The sequence below is a fragment of the Apium graveolens genome, chromosome 1, assembly GCF_009905375.1.
Source record: "Apium graveolens cultivar Ventura chromosome 1, ASM990537v1, whole genome shotgun sequence".
In the NCBI taxonomy this organism is placed as follows: domain Eukaryota; kingdom Viridiplantae; phylum Streptophyta; class Magnoliopsida; order Apiales; family Apiaceae; genus Apium; species Apium graveolens.
Genome location: NC_133647.1, coordinates 103,536,553 through 103,562,138, shown reverse-complemented (window position 1 = coordinate 103,562,138; position 25,586 = coordinate 103,536,553). Strand labels below are relative to the sequence as shown.

Here is a 25,586-nt window from a genome sequence, read left to right as displayed (position 1 = left end):
CAATTAGAACTTATCTTGTAACTGCGTAGTATATAAACATAGGGTTTACACTATATGTGTTATCATTATCGAGAATAATATTCATTGTAACCCTTGCAGCTCTCGTGATAATTTGTTCATCACTGAGAGAGGACAGTTCCATATTGTAACTGAGTGTATTGTGTTGAATAAAATCAGTTTTCTGTTACTTGAGTTCTTTAATTCGATTTGATTGTGCTAAACACTGTATTTAACCCTCTTCTACAGTGTGTGTGACCTAATAGTTTCCATGAAAGATTCAAATTTGATATTGTTGAGATATATTATGATGAAAGTGATCTAGAAGTAATGAAAAAAGAATATTCATAGTTATCTTGAAATTAAGGAACATCAATTGATGCATATAGTGTTGCATCCGTTGAAAGACAGAGATCAACATCTTTTAAAACACAAGATATTGCAACCGTTGAAAGAAAAAGTGCAGCATCGGTTGAGAGACACAGTGCATCATCTGCTGAAATACAGAATTGAAAATTAGTTGATAATCATTCTAGATCATTGGGTGATAGAACCCCATCTTCAAATTAAAGATCCACAAACTCAGGGGGAGTGTCAACTAGTCAACCCTGATCTTCTTCGCAGCAGGCGTAGGATCTTCTTCGGATGAAGCCTCCTCCTCCCCAGAGCTAGACTCCAGTTCTTTCCTCTTGTGGCTTGGGCTCCCTGAAGGGCCGTCTTTGATCATATCAGCAAGGTTATTAGTAACGCCCCCAAGCTTCGAAACTCGCACAGGGCAAGGGAAGGAGGACTGCTCAAGGACTTCTGGGAATTCATCTTGGATGGCCTCCACAGCAGCATCCCAGCCCTCCTTATAGCTAACTGGGTGTAGGAGGGCATCGTGCTCCACCATCAAGTCCTTAAACTCCTGGGTGTCCATCCATCCGTCAAAGGCTTTATCCTTCTGCGCCTTCAGAATAACATTTTCGGCCCGGGCCGTTTCCAGGTCAGAAGTGGAAGAGGCCAGTTGAGCTTCAAGGGCCTCTATTCTTTGGTTGGCCTCCTCCAACTTCTTGTTAGCATCTTCCAGACCAACCTTCCAAGCCTTAGCTTGGTGAATTGCCCCTTGGAAATGGGCGTTAGCCTGCAAGAGAAGCAGCAAAAGTATGAGAAAAGAAACATAAAAAGGCAAGTATGAAGGGCATAGGTAAAGGATGTACCGTCGCCAGAGCCTGGGCTCCAAAAAGCTCATTCCCCTCTAAGTCCTGTTGAAGGACAAAGTCTTGATAGTCCACCGGGGAGATGGAATGCTTAGACCATTCCTTGGACAGCGCCATGCTGCCCACGATTGAATCCTTGCCCCGGATCCCCCAAGCAGGTTGAAAATAGGCCCCTGGCCTCTGCTTGGTGCGCAAAACTTGGCTAGGGCCTTCCTCGCTTGGCTCCATTGCCTGGAGGAGGAACTCAGGGAAGCGGTCGCCAAGGCGAGGGTCTTTAAAGACCTTCCCAGCCCTCTTCATCCTGGTTGTCTCCAGGTCCTTAGGCTTGGTAGCCTACTCAATCTTCTCAGCCACTGCAACAAACGAAGTCAGTTGAAAAATCAATGGAATAGAAAATGAAGGAAATAAAAAGGAGGTAAGAAAGGGAACGTACTTTTCTTATGAACGGGCGAGAGGCCGCGTTCTACCAGGATGGTCTCCCGGATAAGGTCCCAAGAATGGGAAGTCCCATTATCTTGCGTAAGGAGGTTGAAAGCCCTAGCCTCCTCATCAGACAAAGTTATATCATTTGGGCTCCCATCCACGGCCAGCCCGAAGGACGATCGAAACAGGGAGCCCCAATCTCTACCTTCCCAAACAATGAACAAAAAATCTTTCTTCCACCCCAAGTTGTTGTCGGGGTTGGACTTCCCATTCACGATATGGGGAATAGTGGGGCGCTGGTTTAGAGAAACCCAACCCGGACTTTTATCAGGGTTGTTCTTGAACTAAAAAATCTTTCTGAAGACAGCAACAGAAGTGGGGACATTGTGCTTGGCGCATTGCGACAGATAGCACAGAATGAGCCTCCAAGAATTAGGGGGGAGTTGGCAAGGGCTGATGCCCACATCAGCCAGTAACAAGGGAATGAATGGATGAAAAGGGAGTCTGATACCTGCCCTTAGAGTATCCCTATAGACGCATAGTGCATCCTTCCTCCACTGACAGGCCCTGTCGGCCGGACCCGCAAGAACCAGCTTAAAAGGTTCCTTGATTTTGAACAGCTGCTCAACTAATATGATCGTGCGCGTCCAGATGCGCATCAGACGGGTACTCGTCCCCTCGAGTGTTGATCATGTCGATCAAAGAAGTGTACCTCGATTGAATAGGAAATTCATTGGACTTTCTGGCCACATTATCTTGGCCAAACGAGTCATTTTTTTGTCAGCCATCTGAAAAAAGAGGGGGCACATAGACAGGCTATCTTAAAAGGGCACACAATGGAAAAACAAACACGAAAAGTAAAAGGGAGGGATTTTACCTGAAGAAGCGCTCCTAAAAAAGGCTTTGAGCTCCGACTTGCTGTTATTGCTCTGAGAATCTTAGCAGGAGGAGAAAGAAGAAAACTTAGAAATGAGAAGGTGAGGAGTAGTAGCCTCTCCTCAATCCTTTATATAAGAGGAAAAGGAAGTTGAAGGGACGAAAGCCCATTAAGGACAAAGGCCCAAAGGAAAAGGCCCAGAAAAAGGAATATTCCAGAATATTCTTAGGAATTCTAGAGGGTTCTAACAGGGTATATTAAGCCCATATCAATATTAAGCCCAGATCAATAAAGAGGCCCAGTAATATTTGCTAAAGCCCAATAAAAGGGGCCCAGTAAGATTTGCAAAAGCCCAACAAAGAAGGCCAGGCCCAAATCCAATTAGGATTTGGAAAATTCAATTATAGCCCTAAAAGATGTAAGGCCCAATGGAAAATAACGGGTAAAAAAGACCAGAATCCAGGTCGAAATCCAGGTCGTGAATCCTGCGCGAAATCTTTCGAGCAGATACCCGAAAATAACGGGTAAAAAGGACCAGAATCCAGGTCGAAATCCAGGTCGTGAATCCTGCCCGAAATCTTTCGAGCAGACACCCGAAAATAGCTGGAATAACGGGACTGAATTGAGGTCGAAACCTCGACCAGGAATGAGGTCGAATAAACCAAGCATCTTTCAAAAATTGGGATTAGAAAACCCAGGTCAAAGTTCGACTAGGATCCTGGTCGAATTCCAGGTCGTGGATCCTAGTCGAAATCCTTCGACCAGGAAGCAAGAGTATCAAAGAATTTTCGAACAGGATTCAGGTCGAAATGTCGACTAGAATCCTGGTCGAAATCCTAGTCGATAGGCTCAAGACCAGGAGGTAAAAAAGTAGGGGAGTTTTTCGATCTAGATCTAGGTCGAAAGTTCGACTAGGATCCTGGTCGAATTCCAGGTCGTGGATCCTAGTCGAATTCCTTCGACCAGGATATCAAGGCTGACCCCAATTTCGACTTAGATCCAGGTCGAAATTTCGACTAGGATCCTGGTCGAATTTTAGGTCGTGGATCCTAGTCGAATTCCTTCGACCAGGATTGTAAGGCTGACCCCTATTTCGACTAGGATCCAGGTCGAAATTTCGACTAGGATCCTGGTCGAAAAAGGGCTGGAAATCTGAAAAATCCGAAAAAATTAGGGAAAATCCAGAAAATTAAGAAAAAATCCCAGAAAATTAAGGAAAAATCCAGAAAATTAAGGAAAAATCCCAGAAAATTAGGGAAAAATCCAGAAAATTAGGGAAAAATCCCAGAAAATTAGGGATAAACCCAGAAAATTAGGGAAAAATCCAGAAAATTAAGGAAAAATCCCAGAAAATTAGGGATAAATCCAGAAAATTAGGGAAAATCCAAAAAATTAGGGAAAAATCCTAGAAAATTAGGGAAAAATCCCGGAAATAAGGGAAAAATTCCTGGAAATTAAGATAATTCCTGAATAAAAGGAAAATTCATTATAAACGTGTAGGTCGCTCCACACTTTACGCAAAAACGAAACCCTGCAAGGGAATAAATAGACTTAACTTCTGTGAAACCTAAACCGATGTTTCCCAAAAGTTGGGGGCAAATGATAGGGATAAATAAATCCTGATTATATAATTAAATATTGCTTTAATGGGTTGATGGGCCCAATAAGAAGATGTATGATGTTCTGGCCAGAAAGGTTAACATGCTGATTAGGATTCATGGATCAGATCAGGCCTAATGGAACAAAGAAGGCCCAAAAACCCTGATTATTAATTAATTTCGTAATTAATTAATAAGGGAAAAATTAGCTATTAAGAAGAGTCCCGATAAGGATATAAATCTTTGCAGATTAGCCTCAAGGTGACCTGAAAGGATAAGGAATCAGTTTCCTACTATCTAGGATTCCAAAGTCCATTTTGAATTATGAGACTTGCCCACCAAGTCTCCTATACCAAGTCCAATTCAAGGACTCCCAACATCTATATAAGGGGCCTCACCCCACAGATCAGAACTACATTTTTTGACTTGATCCTTGGCAATCAGCAAGGTACGTAGGCATCTTGTTAAGGCAGATTGAGTCACGAAACACAAGAGCAGTCAAATCGAGCCTTGAAGCTCACATTCCTTAGTATTAAATACAGCAATTATATATATTAGTTTTAATCCATAACACCAAGTAAGCAACAAGTTGCAGACATCTTTACCAAGCTACTTGATGAATCAATTTTTACTAGGTTGGTAAGTGAGTTAGGTATGCTTAATTACTCTTAACTCAATATTGTTGATGTCTTTGCAATTTGTAATGCAACCAGATATCAATTTGACTTTATTAAAGTTACAAATTAGAATTTGCATGTTGACAAATCCTGACACCAAAATCAGGATTTGCAAGTTGACAAATCCTGACACCAAAATCAGGATTTGCTAAGGGTAGATACTGATGGAATTCAACAGATAAGAATTATCCATTGAAAGTCAAATATATTTCTGGACATATTCTCCTTCAACGGATGATGATGTATTTAATATTCATTGAATAATTATAACCATTGAATCTAGATCTTTATCCATCGAAATATACTTATAGTCTGTAAGTATACGTTAATAGATTATTTTTAAAATTTCTACAGTTCACTTTATTTTTAAACGGTTATTTTTTGCCATTATTATTGGGTATTTATTTTTATTTTTAATCATTTGTTTGTCTTTTTTCTGGGAAAGTATAAAAACCTATTTCAATTAGAGATCTTACTTTTATTTTTCTATAAACTCACAAGGCAAAATTTATCCTCTTCGTCTCCAAAACCCCTTTTCTCTCTGTAACGTCAAAAGCGAGCAAAAATGGCACAAGTTAAAATAATGTCTCAATATTGGTTTCTCTATAAAAAGAACAACTTCGTAGCTTTGGTGGATAAGAGTGTTGCTCAGGAAGACTATCACAAAATGATGGACTTCATTAGCAACTGCAAATTGAAGTATGCCATGCTTGAGTCACCTACTATTTTTTTGTGAAGCTGTGGAAGAGGTATGGTCAACTGCTGTATTTGATTCTAAGAACATGACTATTACCTTTTCTCTCAATGGTATAAATTATTGTGTTAATTGTGATTTTATTCCATCATGTTTTAAAATACCTGAAAATAATACAACTATTCCACATACTGACACGGATGTGGTTAACTTCCTTAATTTTGTGGGCTATTCTCTTGATACTACTAGTTTGGGTAATATTAAGATGAGGGTCTTAGAAAAGAGTGGATTTTTATGTGTGATGCTTTCATTAAGGTGTTTTCTAGAAAAATCAGTAATTTTGATGCCATTACTTCTTTCTTGGTGCTCTTATCTGACAAATATTTTTATTTTAGCAACTATGTCATGCTAGAAATAGGGTACAAGTTAAGAGACATTGAAAAAAGACCTAGGAATGTGTATTATGCTAAATTTTTAATTATGATAGCTAACCATGTTTCTGAAGATCTTGTGATTGAGAACCCAAACAACATGATTTCTTGTTGGGTTCAAGAGAAAAAAGTTCTTGCAGATTTAAACAGGAACAACCTAAATAGTGAGGTGCCCATCAACTATCTTCCAATCGGGCACCTCAGGTAAGTGAGGTAAATGTTTCTCTTCCTATATCTTCCCAACCTTCAGTTTCTTTGACTTCAACTGTGACTATAACATCTATGGCAGTGATCAAACATATGCCTACCCATGTCACTAAACCAAAATCTTCAAAATCCAACCTCTATTGTCTCTCAAAAGACAAAAGTTGTAAAAACTACCACAACCCTTGAAGGGAGTCTACGGAGTAGTGAGCATGGTGAGGAAAGGGGTGAAAATTAAAGAAGCCCCAAGGATAAGATTGTGAGGTAAGTGTTACCCAAACTAGCCATATTGCAGTCTCCCAAAAGAGTGTAGTTGTTCAAAAGGAAATAACCTCATTTCAAGCTGCATCCTCCAAAAAGGATGTAACTCTTGAAACAAGCTCTCCACCAAGAGAACAGAACAAGAGGGGTAGGGACACTGACCAAACACAAACTTATATATAAAAAAAGAAGGCTAAACCAATGGGGGAGTCACAGGGTGCACAAACAGTGCCAACTGCAGTCAAAGACTCAGTTACTGCACCTTCACAAAGTCATTTTGATATGGCTCCAGTAAATATGGAGTCACAATCCCATTATCTCGTAATGGAAACACAACACACACAAAATTCTCCAATAAATTCTCTGGATGTGGATATATGAACACATCAATTCCTGATTCTTCATCTCTCAAATGCATGGAGGAGATTCTTCATCTCTCAAATGCATGGATGAGCCAAAATCTCAAGCAAGTGATCATCATCTAACTGATGATTTGTTGAATCACTTGCCAATTATTTCTCAAACTATTGGAGAGTCTGTGCAAAAAAATCTAAAATCAATATCCAGAGATTTAATAATAGTTTCAACTTCTATTCCTTTTTCTTTTACTCTTTTAACGTATATCCATCATCCATTGATTATTTATTATCTTTCAACGGATATGCTTCACACCAGTCATCCGTTGATAATTCCAACTACACCTTCAATGGATATTTTTAATCCATTGAATGTCACTAGACAACTTGATATCCTCAAATCTATTAGAAGTGCAGATGATTTAGTAGTTGTCCAATCACTCCTAGGTTTTGAGGGAAATGAGTGAATTGAGTGAGAGGCTGGGTTACTCACAGGAAAAAAGAGAGGAAAAGAGTGAACATATGCATGTTATTTCTTCCATCGTGGCAAAAGAGAGTGAGAGGAGTCCCACCTTAGATGGTCAAGGTGAAGGTGTGAGGGTGGTGAGCCAAGGGGAGCCCTTGATGGAAGAAAAAAGAGAAAATGAGATAAAGGCATGTACATGAGAGATAAGGATGGCAGCCATTGCAAGTGAGTCAATGAATGCCAATGATACTGAAAGGAAAAGACTATATCAACAAGAATACAAAGCTATTATAGACTTTATTTCCCTAGATGCTGAGACATTTACTCACCCTGTTACATCCTACCAAACATTGGCTGTTCAGGGAAATGAGGAGGAGCAAATGAGAATCAATCTCTTACACACAACATCATCCATGCAAATGGCTAAAGATGTTTTGTCCTCTCTACCTCCTACAGCTGACGACGTGGACTCAAGTTTGAAGCTCATGGTGATTCTGAGTTTGAAGATGATTTTGATGATGAAGCTGGCACCAACTTAGGGGGAGATGAAGGCCCTAACTCTTCTACACAAACTCTATAATGAATGCTCAGTAAGGAATGCAGCTATCATCACTTCACATCAACCATGTTTAATTTAATCAATCAAACTCAATCATCCATACAAGCCACTAACAATGCCAGCACCAAAGCTCTGCTAGATGCCCATCTTAAGTCTTTTCAACTGCACAAGATTCAAAATCTCAAATAGACTCAAGATGTGGATGACATGAAGAATGCAGTTGAGGTAATAAAGAAAGCGTTAAATGAGAAAATTGAACAGAAGCTTCCGGAGTCCACTATGAGAGACGTGCAACTCAAGCTCATGAAAGAAATTGATTTGGCAAGGAAGATTGAGGCCCTCACTGATAGACTATCTAAAGTTGAAACTCTGTGGCCAAGATACTGGAAGGTCAAGACAAACAAACTCAACTCCTTCAATAGTTGGTGGTTGCTCAAACTTCAACCCCTGTTCTACTTGATGATAATGAAAGGGGGAGAAGAATGTTCATATTCAAGTCAGTAAAGTGATAGTTCCAGCTATTACTATCTCAAAGCCACCATCCTTGGACAATATTGATCTCATAAATCTTGCAGCAGCTGAGCTCAAGATAAAAGAACATAGAAAAGAGATTGATGATAATATTGCACAAGTATTTGGTTCAACTGCTAATCAAGCAAAATCTGTGAGGCATTCCACACAGTTGAAGCCAATTACTTTGGAAAGATGAAGCTAGGAAAAGGAGAAAAGGGTGAATCTTCAATGAATAATGAATTCAAAAACTTTATGGTGCTAAAGCGTAAACAAGCAAGTGTCACAATGTCAACAAAGCACCCAATGTTGGTTAATTACTCTCCACCTAGGCCTGATAAATAGAAGTTGATGGATGTATCTATTGCAAGCTTCAAATCAACCAAGGATGCCATCTTAAGGTCAAGAATAACAAGAATTTACAGATACAGAAATATGATATGTGTCATGACTGAGCACCCTCAGTTTGGGAAAGCTAAAGGTGAAGAAAAAAAGGGATAGGAGCTCAGAAAAGAAGAAAAAAGTAGGTCATTAAAGGAGTTAAAATAAAATTGGAGATGCCTGCAACTTCAACTGAGAAATCTTTATCTGAAGAAAAGCAAGCACCAAAGATATCAGGAAAATGGTACTGGAAGGCTAGAGCCAAGTGGAAGATCAAAGAAGATAAAGAAATGGAAGCTGAGCCAATATAATCTACAACCTCAAGTCAACCAACCGTGCCCACTGTGGAGCCAGTTGAATTTAAGGTTCAGCCAGGTGTCAAATTCCATGGTGAACCAATTATTCCTTAAGATGAACCCATAGATTTGGGACTGTTTACATATGCCTGATCTAAATCTACCACTACTAGTCAAAAAGAATACTCCAAGAAGGAAACACATAGGAATCAAGAATAACCTACCTCAATTCAAAGCCATCTCCAAGCCTAAGCCTATAGTCAACAAAGAGGACCAACTCTTCATTGATGGCATAAAAGAATTCTCAGAAATTAATTTTTATCTGGATGAGGTAGAAGAAATAAGAGGGACTGATGCTTCATACAAGCTACCAGAAAGATTGGTGTTTAGATGCAAAGGTGGAAAGGAGATTACATGGCCTCTCTACATAATTCTCAATGAAGGCTATAATGTCCTAGTAAAGGTATTCTCTGCAATGAAGAAAGATTTTGGATTCATTAAGGTGGCCAAATCAGAAGTAATCAGCAAGATCAGCCAAATCAGAAAAAGCTGAAGAGATCCAAATACTCTACCTAAAGTATATCATATACTAGTGATAGAGTGCATTTGAGACCCTACTGGATGAAGGAGTTTAGAGATGAAAAGTTTGTCAGAATATTTTTCAGATTTGAAGACCAACTGTAAATATCAAGTAATGATACACTCAAAGAAATGCCGGAGATGCTGGATATCAACAATAAAATTGAAGCTGAATTATTTAGACAACTTCAAAACCAGATTGAGGAGAATGATAAGAGGTTGGGAAAGAGAATAAGGGATTCAAGGAAAAAGAGATGATATGCCCAGTCTAGAGGAACACCTTGAAGTAACAGGTAAATATTCCTTACCTTCTTGATTCAATTTTTCAATAAAAGCATTTTTCAATTTATTTGTTATTTACTGTAATATTTTTAATTCGGTTATTTTTATTATCATCAAGTTAACATGAATTTATGCCTATAATTTTATTAGACATAAATTGGGGGAGATTGTAAGGAATTTGTTGTAGGCTTGATGATAACTTACCAAAAACACTCTAAGTAGATAAGTTAAATGATTTTGTAGCTTTCAACGGATGATCATATTATTTATCCGTTGAAAGAGTAGCTTATTTGAATAAGTTTGTAACACATTCTGTGTACTAGATTAGCTGGGGAATTTGGGAGTTTTAATTATTTCTAAGTCATGTTGACTACTAGCAAGATATACAAAATAGGTGGGCTAATTGTATATAGAAGATTCCTTGTAATTTTTTATAAGTGAAAGATTATTAACTACTATGAAACAACTTCAACTACTAATCTACAAAGCTTCAACGGATGACCCTATAAACCTCAACGGATAATTCAGCATTCTTTCAATGGATGAGCTAGTCAAATTTTATCGGATAACATATGAAGCTTCAACAGATAACTCATATAAAGCCTCAACGGACGATCAACCAAAATAACAGATGAAAGGGACTTGATTATGACTTAACAGTCACATGGGTTGATTGTATACAAAAGGAATGTTGCAGCCTGATTGCAGGTGTTAGAAGAAAATGAAGTATTTCCATTTCCATGCAAAACATGGACGCTCAAAGATGCAGTATCTAACTGGATTACATTGGATAGAGAAATGAATAAAACATATGATAGGACCTAGCTGATAGGTTTTACATTTTGTCTTATTTCACATGTGACTTGGTATTATATAAACTAAGAGTAGCTATTATAAAAAGTCAAAGAAAATTAGAAAGCTTTCAAGAACATCAACTAGAGAGTCTTTGTAAGTTGTATTCTTAGTACTCTCAAGTTCTTAGTTGTGTTACTTGTAAGCAGCTGTGTACAACTTTGTATCACAAAGATTTCTTCACATATATATCTCTGGTGAAATGTTCAATCCACAAGAAATTTTTAAACATCTGTTTATTTACTTTTTGTTCTTGAATAATATTATTGTTAATCCGCACTCAAGCATATTCAAGCACAATAATATTTTTGCAAGAAGTTTTCCAAGTTTCAAAAAATAACCAGAATTCCATTCAACACTCCTTATGTAATTCTGTTGATAGATTGTTCGGGAATAACAGGTATCATAGAGTATAATTTGCACCGATGCGCCATTGTCAATAAGGACTCATTTCATTGCGTTGTTCCCTATGATAGGTGTTACTACTAGGGGATCGTTAAGAGGAAATTTGACATTTTCCAAATCAAAATCATTGAACGACATTGTTACTCCAGTCTTGGCCATTTTCATGGCTTCCACATCTATTTGCATGACCTCGCGAGCATAGACCTTTCTTGAGTTCTTGGAAGAGCCGGCCGCGATCGATCCTCCAAAGATCCTCGGGGTTGGGGATTTCGCCCCTGATCATCTTGATCTCTTCTACGGTCATCAAAGTTCCTTCTCCCCTCTTCTTTCTTTCTCCTTTCTCTCTTCATCGCCGGTATACTTACTCAACCTCCCTTTTTAAATAAGGAACTCAATTTTTTCTTTTAATTACTGGCACTCGTCGGTGTCGTGGCCAACATCCTTGTAAAATGGAGGTGAATTTGATGATAAGTTTAACAAAACACCTTAATAGATTTAACTTAGTATTTTGTAGCTCTCGATGGATGTTCTACAATAGTCCCGACGGATGACCTTTGAACATCCATAGAGAGAGTAGCTTATGTAATTATAAGTCTTGTAGCATATATCTGCAAACAACAATATATTAGTTGAGTAGATTCTGTAGGATTCTTTAAGTCATGTTGACTACTAGTTTGATATACAGAATAGGGTGACTAATTGTAAATATAAGATGTCTTGTAATTCTATATAAGTGCAATAGAGTCAAGTGGCATAAAAGACTCCCGACGGATGATCTACAAAGGCTCCCGACGGATGATCAACAAGGAAACCGACGGATGACCAACATAGTCCCAACGGATGATCAAATTCAAAATAGTTATTGACAGTGACAACACAGTCACATGCGTCGGTGTTAGAAAAAGGAATGTGGCATCCTAATTGAAGGATTTAGAGAACAAAGAAGCATTACCATTTCCATGCAAATATGAAGATATTCAAAGATGATGGACAATGTAATGAGGCAGCATGTAATCAGACTTGAAAAAAAAATTATTTTACTTGTTTGTCTTTTTATCATGTAACTTGGTAGTATATAAACCAAATGTAGCAAGTAGAATAAATAACTAAGATAGCAAGAATTTCTTTCAGAGAGACAGAAAAAGCTGTATTTGTTAAGCATCTCTTTGTAACTCTGCAAGTTCATTTGTAAGCATCTGTGTGCTATTCAAGCATCACAGAGTTCTCATATTTATATATATATGGTGGATAAGTTCGAATCCACCAGAAAGTTTTAAATCCTTATGCTTTATTTCTTTATGTTTGATTTTTACATTTCGCAATACAGAAAAATATACACAGTTATATTATTTAGTGAGAACACTTTTAAAATCAGAAAAAGAAACCAGAATTACATTCTACCCCTTTCTTTAATTTTTTGTTACGTTGTTTGGGAATAACAATTGGTATCAGAGCAAGCTCTTGAAGTACAAAGAGTGTATAGATCACCACAATCAATAAGATGAATAGAAAAGATATTGGAGTAAATATTCCATTTCTAGACAAATACAACTATCACCATTGGAAGGTGAAGATGCACCTACATCTTCTGTCTCAAGATGAAGCTTATGTGGACTGCATTGAAAAGGGTCCACATGTCCCTATGAGAGCTGCTACAGGAAATGAAGCATCAATCCCAAAGCCTCAAGCAGAATGGTCAGATCCAGATAAAGAACAAGTTCAAAAGGATAAAAAGACCATGAACATTTTGTTTAATGGTTGTGACAGTGACATGTTTGACAACATCATTAACTGCAAGACTGCTAAGGATGTTTGAGATACAATCCAAGTTATATGTGATGGAACTGAGCAAGTAAGGGAGAATAAGATGCAACTCTTGATTCAGCAATATGAGCATTTCCACAGTGAAGAAAGTGAGTCACTCACTGACATTTTCAGTAGATTCCATAAACTACTGAATGCTCTAAAATTGCATGGAAGGGTCTATCGAACAAAAGATTCGAACCTCAAATTCCTTAGATCTCTGCCAAAGGAATGGAAACCTATGACAGTCTTATTGAGAAATTCTCAAGACTATAAGGAATTCACGGATAGACTGTATGGTATCTTAAAAACCTATGAGCTTGAAATAGAGCAAGATGAGAAGATGGAGAAAGAAAGAAAGAAAGGAGGATCCATTGTATTGGTTGCTGAGCAAGAAAAGGGGAAGGAGATAAAGGTTGAAGCTGTTAATTCTGCACCAAACCCTAGAGTTTGTGAAGGCAAGGGAAAAGGGCTAGTAGCTGAACATGAAGATCATCTTAGTCAAGATGACATGGATGACATAGATGAGCATCTTGCTTTTCTATCCAGGAGATTTGCCAAGCTCAAATTCAAGAAGAATTTTGGAGCAGCCAAGTCAAACAGAAACATGGTTGATAAGTCTAAGTTCAAATGTTTCAAGTGTGGCTTGGCAGGTCATTTTTCTAGTGAGTGCAGAAAGCCTGATTCTGGTAAAAGGAAGTTTGAGCCTGTTGATTATAAGAAAAAATACTTTAAGTTGCTCAAGCAAAAGGAAAGGGCTTTCTTATTCGTGAACCTTACTCTTGTTTCGTACTTGGTTTTATTATTTATTCAGTATAAAGACTACATTTATTATACCATGCTTTCATCGCAACCCACATTGATGATGAGTCCGATTATGGGCTAATCATTATCGTGGGGTTCTAGCGGATTTATTTATGGATTTCTTTAGTTAAATTTTCTTGATGCCTTAGTGCGTGGTGATTGTGAGATAACCTAGTATTGGTTGTGCGTATTTGTCTTATGAGCGTCGCGAACTTATGAGATAGTGTGTTAATTCTTAATGAAGTGAAAGTGAGTTTAAGGATTTAGAACTTGCCATGCTAGCATAGGTTCATGTATTTTTATGCATGATTCGTAGGTAATTTTAACCATCTTACTTTCCCTGTGTAATCAAGATAAATAACTTGTGCTTAAACCATTATGTTGTCAAATTCTATAGACATATAGGGTCTCAATATAATTGGTGTCTATAGAGCTTATATCTCTTTTGTGGATGTCTGGTAGTATGGTACTCGTGCAATGAAAGTTGGCGTTTATCAGTATCGTGTTGTTTGGTTAGTGTCATCACCATTGCATACTAAGGTTAAGAGCAATAAGGCTATTGAATGAAGTATTTAATTAAATTAGAATCCCATATTTGTCATATATATTATTCCAATTAATCTTATTCTCGTAGTTATAATTGTTAGAATAATTCTTAGTTATAAACAACCTCAATTTGTTATCATCTTAGCATTGAATAATAACCATACGTTGTTGCTTAAGTGCGTGAATTAATTAGTTAACCAATACAGTCTCTATGGGAAGGAACTAGAAAAGATTCTATACTACTTGTGAACTCGTATACTTGCGTGTATTATTAGCGCGTGTTTAGCGACTAACAAGTTTTTGGCGCCGCTGCCGGGGACTACAGTGTTAATTTATTAGTTAATGTATTTTCCATCAGTGGCCGTTAAAGTTCATTGACTCGGACATTGTTACTTATCTGTTTCCCTGTCTTATTTCGGGTACTCTAGCGAGGGTGTATGCATACGCGCTCACGTACTCGTAAGAGAACTCTGGATAAAGCCGTGGAAGAACTTGTGGTAGTTTGTAGAGAAGTTTTTGAGGAAGAAAAGAAGGCAGAAGAAGAAGAGAAAGTTGAAGAACTAGCATTAGTAGAGATGGGTGATCAACCGGCAAATCCTAAGGCTTTGATGGACTATTCTCAGCCTAAGATTAATGACATTCGGTCAAGCATCATCAGACCATCCATCAGGGCTAACACGTTTAAGATCAAGTCAAGCACAATTCAGATGATATAGAACTCAGTTCAGTTTGGGGGTAATCCTACTGAAGACCCAAATATGCACATCAGGGATTTCATCAAGATCTGTGACACTTTCAAGTTCAACGATGTGTTTGAAGATGCCATTAAGCTGCGACTATTCCCATTCTCTTTAAGGGACAAAGCGAAGTGTTTGTTACTGCGGCGCCCTCCAAACTCGGGTCAAAAATTTGGGGTCCACATACACACACACCCTTTAATTAACCTGCTTATAATAATAAAAGATAGAATAATAATATGCAGTGACCCTATTTACCAACTACTAAGGATCGTAACAGGTTAAAGTATGTCCACAAGCCACACACACAATTATATTACAAATGTCCAAATCCCAACTATTCAAACTTACAACTACATAATTAACATTAATACAACTTTAAAAACTTAAACTATTGCCAAAAGCTTGCGTTTAGCTTATTCCGATCAACCTGGAATCCTAGCCTTCGCACTAGATTGGGAATCCGTGCTACCAACAGGTTCCTTCTTAACTAGAAAAGAACATAAACAATATCGCACAAATGAGCTAACTAGCTCAGCAAGTCACAATGACAAGACTGAGAATAATGATCATCAAATGAAAAGGATTAAGGCATCAGTTGAATAATGAGTAACCATTTAGAATTGGATATTATATTTTCATTTTAAAAACCAAGGTTAGGCTGCTGATCAGTCATGCACTAACCCCGAGCAAGGCACACAGCTCTGCTCTAATTACTGGATCCAATGCACATGTTGGCCTGAGTTGACCACGAATCTGGTCCATAATTTTATAAAACAATCTAATTCTATCATAATAACAGAGTGAACAATGTAAAGCAATAAACAAAATCATAACCAACATAGAATATCTACTTCACGAGAGGGTCTCAATCTTCACAAGGAATAAAGTAGTGATTACGAAGAATGGTTATCAAATGAATCAAAGTTTCAAAGATATAAGAATTTGGTCTTCAATGCATAATGTATAAGGGTTGAAGTATATAAGTACATCTGGATTCAGTGTTTAGTATTTAGTTTGTATATGTGTGTGGAGTAGTATCGTATATTCGTGGTTTACCTTTGGGTTTCAAGATCAATAGTTTAAAAAGAATAGGGTTTACAGCTCAAGGTTCCATAGATGGAAATCAAGATTCGGGTTTAGAGTTTTAAGGCATTCGCAAAATAGAACTATTAACTATTTACAACATCTCGAGAAGTTCAGAACACTTGCTTGGTATTCGTCTGCTACGCTTCACTAACTATCAATTACAGTCTCCTCCTCCTCGACTATTTGCTTTCCTTTCCTATGCTTGGCCTCTTCTGTTCGTATATCATAAGTATCTATTAATACTCAACTCATATGATTCTATTCGGGATATACTTCTATCTACCCCTCATTTTATCCAAATCCGACTAACGGATTAAAAGTTATGCTAAAAACAGATAATATTGATCACATAGTCCGACAATCAAACAAATAAGTCACAGATAACACATAGCACATTAATAATCAATGGAATTTCACTTATAGGGAAGTCTCGGGTCATAAACAGTCTTCCTGGAATTTAATATAATTTTTTAAACATTTTTCGGAGTCGAAACGGGTCATCGGATAATTTTTAAAGCAATAAATAGGGTTCGGTTGACTAAATCTGATTTCAAATAATTTTCTAATATTTGCTGAGCCTTGGAAATAATTTAAAATAATATTTAAAACCTCGAAACTATTTTTTGGAATTTTTAAATCATTTATAAATAATTAAATCTAATTAAATAATTAATTAAAATTAATTAATAATTAATTAAATCAATTAATCAATTAATTTCGGAATTAATTGACCAATTAATCAATTAATAATTAACTAAAATTAATTAATTAATTATTCAGATTTATTTTCAAATTAAAAATAATTTTTTTGAAATTAAAATAATAATTTTTGGAATTTTCAGAAATTAAAAACGAATTTTTATAATTAAAATAAATCAGAAATATGATTTTTAAATAATTTATAAACAGCAATCCTATTTTTGCAAGTTCTGGAAAGTTCAGGGACCAAACTTCACCATCTTCAATAATTCAGGGACTAAACTGCAATTTTGCAGTTTAGTCGCCGGAAAAACGACGGGCTCGCCGGAGAACTCGTCTCCGGCACCGTCACACCTCCATCTCCTCCAGATTATATCTATAATTCACAAGGAATCTAACCATACCATTCAATCACATAGACAACCCTGAGTTGTCGGAAAATGGCCGGGAAGTTCGCTGGTTTCCAGCAAACTCAACGTAAACTTCAAAACACAACTCCCTCCTCTACAGACCTCCTCAACATGCGAGTTTGGTACGATTCGATTGCAAATTTCAAGGGGAACAAAACTCACCCCATTAGAACATCTTTCTGTCCCTAAACAAGAAACCCCCAAATTTAATTGAAAACATTCATACGGGTTATAAACCCTAATTTCATAATTCGGGAATCAAACTCAATTTTGAACATGTTATTGAACTCCAAATCAGTCATATAATATACCAAAATCATCAGGAAGAAAAGATCTACAACATGCAAGTACCAAATCATACAAACAATCATCTGAACTCAAAACCCTAATTTTAATTCTTAAAAATTCGAATATAAATAATTAAATAGCAGATTACCTGATGATTCTGGGTTGATTTTGATGATAGATTCTGAAAGTATATTTCAATAGCTTCGATTTGAGTAGATGCACGCCAAAATTGGATATCACTAACGCCTCCGAATTTGTATTTGATTACGAAAAACAGTTTCGAATTATAAGATTTTCTCTGAAAATTATAATTTTAACAGTTTGCAAATGATTTTTGGTGCGAAATAAATTACGGTAAAGGCTATATATAATTTTCGAAAATTAACATCCCGTTGGATCGTCCCGGATATAAAATAGTACATTTATTTGTAAAAACGGATCCAAATGGTACCGGTTTTCGAGATAATTATCCAAATCTGTATAATTTATACTGCAGTCTTGGTCTCAGCGCCTGGTTACACGTATTACAAGGTGATAATTATAATAGTTTAATAAAAAGATCCCGTTTATTGAAAATACGGGTTTTATTGATTTACCGAACCAAATTTTGTATCAAAAATAGTGCGCCGGGACCTGTACAGGACAAATCGTACGTCGGAGTGAAAAAGTTAAAACACGGAAAATGCTCGAAATATTGCAATTAGGTTAGGAAGGAATTCTCGGGAAAGTTTCGGGTTATGAAAACGTAAAAACGACTGAAGTCGGCCGGTTCCCGATTATACAAAATAATTTATAATTACTCGGAAAAATATTCTATCAAATCCAGAAGCTTCCTATAGCATTATAAATCAACATAAAAATAAATAGGAAGATATGACAATTATCTATATTTTATTTAGGACATATAAAAATTAAAATACTCAATTTATACTATTTTTAAATATCCAAACACATATACCACTTAATAATTAATCCACAGAATTAAATACAGACATACAGAATGGTTATTTATTAGTAAAATAATACACGATATATCCCAGATATTACAGTTACACTCTCTACCACTACTTGGGAGCATCTTGCGCAAAAGTTTCTCTCTAAATTCTTTCCTATGGTGAATATTGCTGCAATCAGGAATGCTCTTACTCAGTTTGCTCAGCAAACTGGAGAATCTCTGTGTGAGGCTTGGGATCGATATAAGGAGATGCTAAGGAAGTGCCTACACCACGACATGCCTGATTGGATGATAATTAACTGTTTCTACAATGGATTGGGTGCTACTTCTAGACCCATGCTTAATGCACCATCAGGAGGAGCCTTGTGGGCTAAAAGCTACGATAAAACTTATCAACTCATTGAACTGATGGCTGCTAATGAGTACCAGAATCCTGCACAGAGACTTGTTTAGGGAAAGGTAGCAGGAATTCTGGAGTTGGATGTAGCAACTGCTATTGCCGCCCAACTTAAGGCTTTGACGATGAAGGTGGACATTTTGGCTAATTATGTAGTTAAATCAAATTACTAGTGTCTGTGAGCTATGTGTTGGTGCCCATAAGACTGATCAATGCGCAATTTCTAATGAATCAGCTCAATATATGAGCAACTTCCAGCGATCGCAGCAACCAGTGCCAGCCACCTATCATCCCAACAACCGTAATCATCCTAATTCCAGTTGGAGCAACGCTCAGAATGCGGTTCAACAACCCTATCAGCAGTATTCAGCTAAGCAGTACAACCACCTGGTTTTCGGCAACCGTAATATTTATCAACGCAATAACTCCAGCTGCAACAAGCCAATGAAAAATCTGAATTAGAGGAGTTGAAGCTTATGTGAAAGAGTCAAGTTGTTTCTATCAACACCTTGGAAAAATCAAATTGGAAAAATTGACAATGCCTTGCTAAGGAAAGAGGGAAGCTAAGGAGCAGGTAAAGGCAATCACTTTAAGGTCTGGAAAGGTTGCGAACCCCGAACAAACTCAAGCGTTGAATGAAGAAGTTGAAGCTGAGAAAGTAGTAGAGCAGCAAGATAAGGAAGTGGAACCAAGGAAGACTACTTTTGAGCACACTCCTCCTAAGGGTAATACAAGGGAGAAGCATATCTATCCTCCACCGCCTTTTCCCAAGCGGCTGGAGAAGAAAAAGCTGGACAAGCAATTTGAGAAGTTTCTGGAGGTGTTCAAGAAACTTCATATTAACATACCTTTCGCTGAGGCTCTTGAGCAGATGCCTAGTTATGCAAGGTTTATGAAAGGTATTCTCTCTCGGAAAGTGAAGCTAGATTATTTAGAGACCATCGCTCTCACAGAGGAATGCAGTGCTCTGCTGCAACATAAATTGCCTCCGAAGCTGAAAGACCCAGGAAGCTTCACTATTCCGTGTACTATTGGAAAAGTGTCTTTTGACAGATGCTTATGTGACTTGGGAGCTAGCATTAATCTGATGCCATTGTTAATCTTCAAAAAGTTGGATTTACCTGATCCAAAGCCTACATACACGACTTTGCAGTTGGCCGGTCGTTCTATTACATATCCGTGAGGTATTCTAAAGGATGTTTTGGTCAAGGTGGATAAACTCTTCTTCCCTGCTGATTTCGTTATTCTTGATTTTGAGGAGGATAAGAAAATTCCCATAAACTTGGGGAGATAATTCTTCGCAATTGGCCGAACCTTGATAGATGTCCAAAGAGGTGAGTTCACCATGCGAGTTCTGGATCAGGATGTGACTTTCAATGTGTTTAATACAATGAAATTTCCTACTGATAACAAGGAGTGTTTCATAGTAGAATTGGTCGATTCGGTGGTCACATCGGAGCTTGATCAATTGCTAAGGTCCGATAACTTAGAAAAAGCCTTGTTGGGGAATTCAGATAGTGAAGATGACGAAGGTGAAGAACAATTGCAATATTTGAATGCTTCTCCATGGAAAAGGAAGATTCATATGCCTTTTGAATCTCTGGGAATGGGGGAATTGGACAAAGCTCCTAAAGGCCTCAAGCCTTCTATTGAGGAAGCTCCCACTCTTGAGCTTAAGCCTTTACCTGAGCATTTGAGGTATGCGTTTTTAGGTGATGCATCTACTCTGCCGGTTATTATTGCATCTGACCTTTCAGGTAGTGAAGTGGATAAGCTTTTAAGGATTTTGAGAGATTTCAAAATGGCAATTGGATGGACTATAGAAGATATCAAGGGAATTAGCCCTTCTTACTCCATGCATAAAATTCTGTTAGAGGAAGGTAGCAAGCCTACGGTCGAGCAACAAAGAAGACTGAATCCAATCATGACGGAGGTGGTGAAGAAGGAGATTCTTAAGTGGTTAGATGCAGGGATCATCTACCCTATTTTTTACAGTTCATGGGTAATCTCGGTTCAATATGTGCCAAAGAAAGGTGAAATTACTGTGGTAGCAAATGAGAAGAATGAGCTTATTCCTACTAGAATAGTCACCGGGTGGAGAGTTTGTATGAATTATAGGAAGCTGCACAAAGCCACTAGGAAGGACCACTTCCCTCAACCTTTCATTGATCATATGCTTGACAGGTTGGCTGGACATGAGTACTATTGTCTTCTAGATGGTTATTCGGGTTATAATCAGATATGTATTGCTCCAAAAGATCAGGAGAAAACTACCTTCACTTGTCCATTTGGTACTTTCTCCTTCAGACGAGTTTCTTTTGGTCTGTATGGTGCGCCAGCCATATTTCAGAGATACATGATGGCCATCTTTTCTGATATGATTGGCCAGAATGTAGAGGTGTTCATGGATGACTTCTCAGTCTTTGGCGATTCTTTTGATGAATGCTTGCAAAATCTTGGACACGTTCTCAAGAGGTGCGTTGAGACCAATCTGGTGCTCAATTGGGAGAATATCACTTTATGGTGTGACATGGCCATAAGGGTCTAGAGGTGGACAAGGCCAAAGTGGGGGTCATTGAGAATCTTCCCCCACCCATTTCTGTTAAAGGAATTCACAGTTTTCTTGGTTAATTTTCTTTACAAGCAGATATTCATAAGGTTTGGAACTCGCGTTGCCAACGAACGATGCCAAAGTGGTGCTTGATTTCTGTTAAAGGAATTCGCATTGCCAACGAACGATGCCAAAGTGGTGCTTAATTTTCTTCACAAGCATATATTCACAAGGTTTGGAACTCCTAGAGTCATAATCAGTGGTGAGGGGTCGCATTTTTGCAATCGCAAGTTCACTGCTATGATGGAAAGGTGTAATGTAAACCATCGCAGTGCTACGGCTTATCATCCTCAGACAAATGGTCAAGCTGAGGTATCTAACAGGGAGTTCAAGCGCATTTTAGAGAAAGTGGTGTGTCCATCGAGGAAGAATTGGTCTTTTAAGCTTGATGAAGCCGTTTGGGCTTATAGAACATCATATAAAACTCCATTGGGAATGTCGTCGTTTCAGTTGGTTTATGGTAATGGGTGCCATTTGCCTATGGATCTTGAGCATAAGGCATATTGGGCTTTGAAGAAGTTGAACCTTGATATGGATGCAGCTGGTAAGAAAAGGATGCTTGAATGAATGAACTTGATGAGTTTCGACTGCAGGCTTATAAGAACAATAAAATGTATAAGGAGAAAGTCAAGAGGTGGCACGATCGGGGTCCAGTGCTCAAATCATTTGTGCTAGGGCAATAAGTTCTTTTGTTCAACTCTCATCTCCATCTTTTTCCTGGAAAATTGAAGTCGGGATGGTCAGGATCGTTCATTGTCAAAACTGTATTTCCACAAGGAGCGGTGGAAATTTTTGAGAATGATCCAGGCCAAGCATTCAAAGGTAAATGGTCAAAGGTTGAAGCATTATTATGGCGACACGGTAACCCGCGAGGTGGTTAGTGTCGTTCTATTGTCCATTTAATCTCAGGATTCTATGTCGAGCTAGCGATGTAAAAGAAGCGCTTCTTGGGAGGTAACCTAAGTATGTTGTACATTAGTAGGTAGTGGAAGCAAGAACAAAGGAGAAAAACACAAAAAAATCAGAAAGCGCTATTTTTCCAAAAGTTGTGTGCCTAAGACTCGGTGGACATTCAAAAGAGGCACAACTGATTACGCCACATTCCCTGCTTCTTGTATGAGCAGATTTGGTCGTGCTTGGAATGCCTCTATTTGTGTTAATATTCTACCATCGTCTCATATGTGAGGTTACTGTAGAGCGAGCACGCTTATTATGGGGTATTCTGAAGGATGATTATGTGGACATTGGTAGGATTATTCATCATTGCATTTTGAGATTTTTGAGAGGGAGCAATACGGGTTCTATACCCTATGGGTCCATTATAACGAGGTTGTGTGCGGCAGTTCGTGTTCGTTGGGCCGCGCAAGAGCAACTTCAGCTCCCTAGTGTTCTTATTGATAGTTCGATTATATTGCACATGGTGGAGTGGTATGGTGGTAAGCCCGATCCTAAGGGGCATGGTTATTCGTTTCATTTGAATCTGGGCAAGCGTCCATCTGATCAGTATTATGCTGGTGGGACAAAGAAGGCCCGTGAAGCAGGTTGGAGAGCTCAATTGGGGGATGAGATAGAGCAGTCACAGTTAAAGGTACCGTCAAAGAGGGGTACGGTACATTACAGGCGTCTGGGTAGGAGGATGGATGCCATGTATAACATCCACAACATATTTACACGTGATCTCATCCAGGCACTTAGGACAGCTTTCAGAGCCACTGAGTTGATATCCAGTGGCCAGTTTTTGGTGAGGATTCCGTGTATTCGCCTCCGGACACGCCTGACACTCGACCCGTTGAGGGTGACGATTCTGATTCACAGTAGGTATGCCTGATTCCTTATTATTACCTTCACTGAGGGTAGTGAATATTTTAAGTTTGGGGGTAGTAGTTGAAGGAATAGTTATGTGAGTCTCATTTAGTTGCATATTAATGATAGTTAGTTCATATAGTTTGCATATTTTGCCATGTAGTTTTTTGTTATTTTGTTAGTTTTTGATGTTAGTTGTTCATGTAGTTTCATGCATTCGCATTATAACATGATCCCTTAGATAATTTTTCCAGTTGACTTGTGATGTTGATGCTAGTGTAGTGATGTCGTGTTTAGAGATGTTTAGTCATATTAAGTTGATTTGCATGTTAGAGACCCTTGTATTTCACTAAGTGTTATAGGTTGCTAAAAGTGCTAGATCATAGTCATGATTTGTGTTTTGTCGAGGTTTAATCGCTTGTTTATATTTAGAATTTAGGATATTCTCTTAATAAGAAAATAACATGGATGTTTATAAATTGGAGAATAATTGGAGTTCATTGCTAGTTGTGTGGCTAGGTGTCAAATGGCTAGTAGCCAGCTCATATTTATATGAGTAGTTTAGGGTTGAATGAGATGGAGTGAAACGTACTCATTGAGAAATTCGTTGAAAAAAAGAATAAAAGGAAAAATAGTTGGAAAAAAAGAAAAAATAAAAAAAGAATAAGTGTTATGTATAATTCATCACGAGTGGGCTCTTTAGTACTCGAGTTATTAAGTTCTTAGGGGACTTTGTGCCTAGTGACATAAGGCTTTTATAGTCTGGAATCCGCTAACCTAACGCTCGCTACATGGGTACTATTGTATAAGTCTTTTGTGGACCTCACTCATTGCACGATCAAATAAGCATATGTGTGTTGTTTTATTGTGAATAAAAGCATGAATCCGTATAAAACTCTAATATAAGAATTGAAGTCTTATAAGTTATTTTGAGTCTAGCTTTTATTCTGTTTATAAACTTGCAATTGTCTTGATAAGTAGTGAGTTATGATTATTGATCTAGTTGCGATAATATATCTGTAAGCATCTTCACACACGCACGTCTCTAGTTGTAAGTTGATTTGTATAATTTGATTGATCTTCATGCGAGTAACTGCATTTGATGATATGTTGCTTGTCGATTGGTTTAGTTATTCTATTGGGATCGTTGAATTCATATTAGTTAAATTCATGCATTTTTTTTGTTTCTTGTTCTTTGAGTCTGTTTATGCTTAAGGACAAGCATCGATTCAAGTTTGGGGGTATGTTGAGTGGCATTTATGACACTTTATAATGCTCTAATAAGCTTTGAATTGATGCATTTGTACTCAAGTTGTTAAGTGTTTTAACGTGTTTTCTAGTGTTTTTGCAATTCAGGCATTAATCTATGAATCAGGTGAATTGGCATTGTTTTGATGCCAATATAGTGTATAGGTGATGATGGAGTGGTGGAAAGGAAAAACAGATCTCTTATTGAAGCTGCAAGGACAATGCTAGAAAAGTCAAAGCTACCAACATATTTTTGGGCTGAAGCTGTGAATACTGCATGCTACACTCAGAATATTTCCTTGGTCAATCAAGAAAAATGCGTGACACCCTACCAATTGTTCAATAATAGGAATCCAACTCTAAATTTTCTTCATGTCTTTGGATGCAAGTGCTACATTCTAAGGAATGAAACTAAACAGCATGGAAAGTTTGATGCTAAAGCAGATGAAGGAATTTTTGTTGGATATGCTGTTGGAAAAGCATTCAGAGTCTACAATCTTCGAACAAACATTGTCATGGAATCCGTACATGTTATGTTTGATGATAAGAAGATTGAAGGACTAAAAGATGTTCCATGATAGCCTCAAATTTGACAATATTGAGATAGTTTGTGATAACAGTGATGATGATAGTGATCAAGATATAGTGGCTAAGGATAATACAGAAAAGGCTATCTCCAATGATGCACAAAATTCAGCATCAGTCGAGATACAAGATGCATCATCCGTCGGAAGACAATCAGCTTCATCCGTCGGGATACAAAGTGCATCATCCGTCGGAACAATGAGAGAAGCTGAAAGTCAAAACAGATCACTTATAGAAAGAACTCCCTCTTCAAATCAAAGATATACAAACTCAAGGGGAGCTTCTTCTAATCAAAACTCAGTCATACATCAAGACAACAATGAGGCCTCTTCATCTAGAACTAATCTACGTCAACAGATAAAATGGACTAGAGATCACCCATTTGAACTGATCATTGGTGATTTATCCTCAAGAGTGCAAACAAGGAAAGCAACTCAAGAGGAATGTCTGTATATCAGCTTTCTATCTAAGGAAGAGCCTAAAAAGGTAGAAGAAGCTCTGTTGGATCCTGATTGGGTTTTAGATATGCAAGAGGAGCTAAACCAATTGGAAAGGAACAAGGTA

The 25,586-nt window shown here is 37.7% G+C and overlaps 1 non-coding gene across 1 annotated transcript; it reads right to left on the bottom strand.

The window, feature by feature from the left end:
- Window positions 1–18,549: 18,549 nt before the first annotated feature.
- Window positions 18,550–18,656, bottom strand: LOC141682624 (small nucleolar RNA R71). Its single transcript, XR_012559869.1, has one exon. It is a non-coding gene; the product is annotated as a small nucleolar RNA R71 (small nucleolar RNA).
- Between the last annotated feature and the right edge of the window lie 6,930 nt (window positions 18,657–25,586).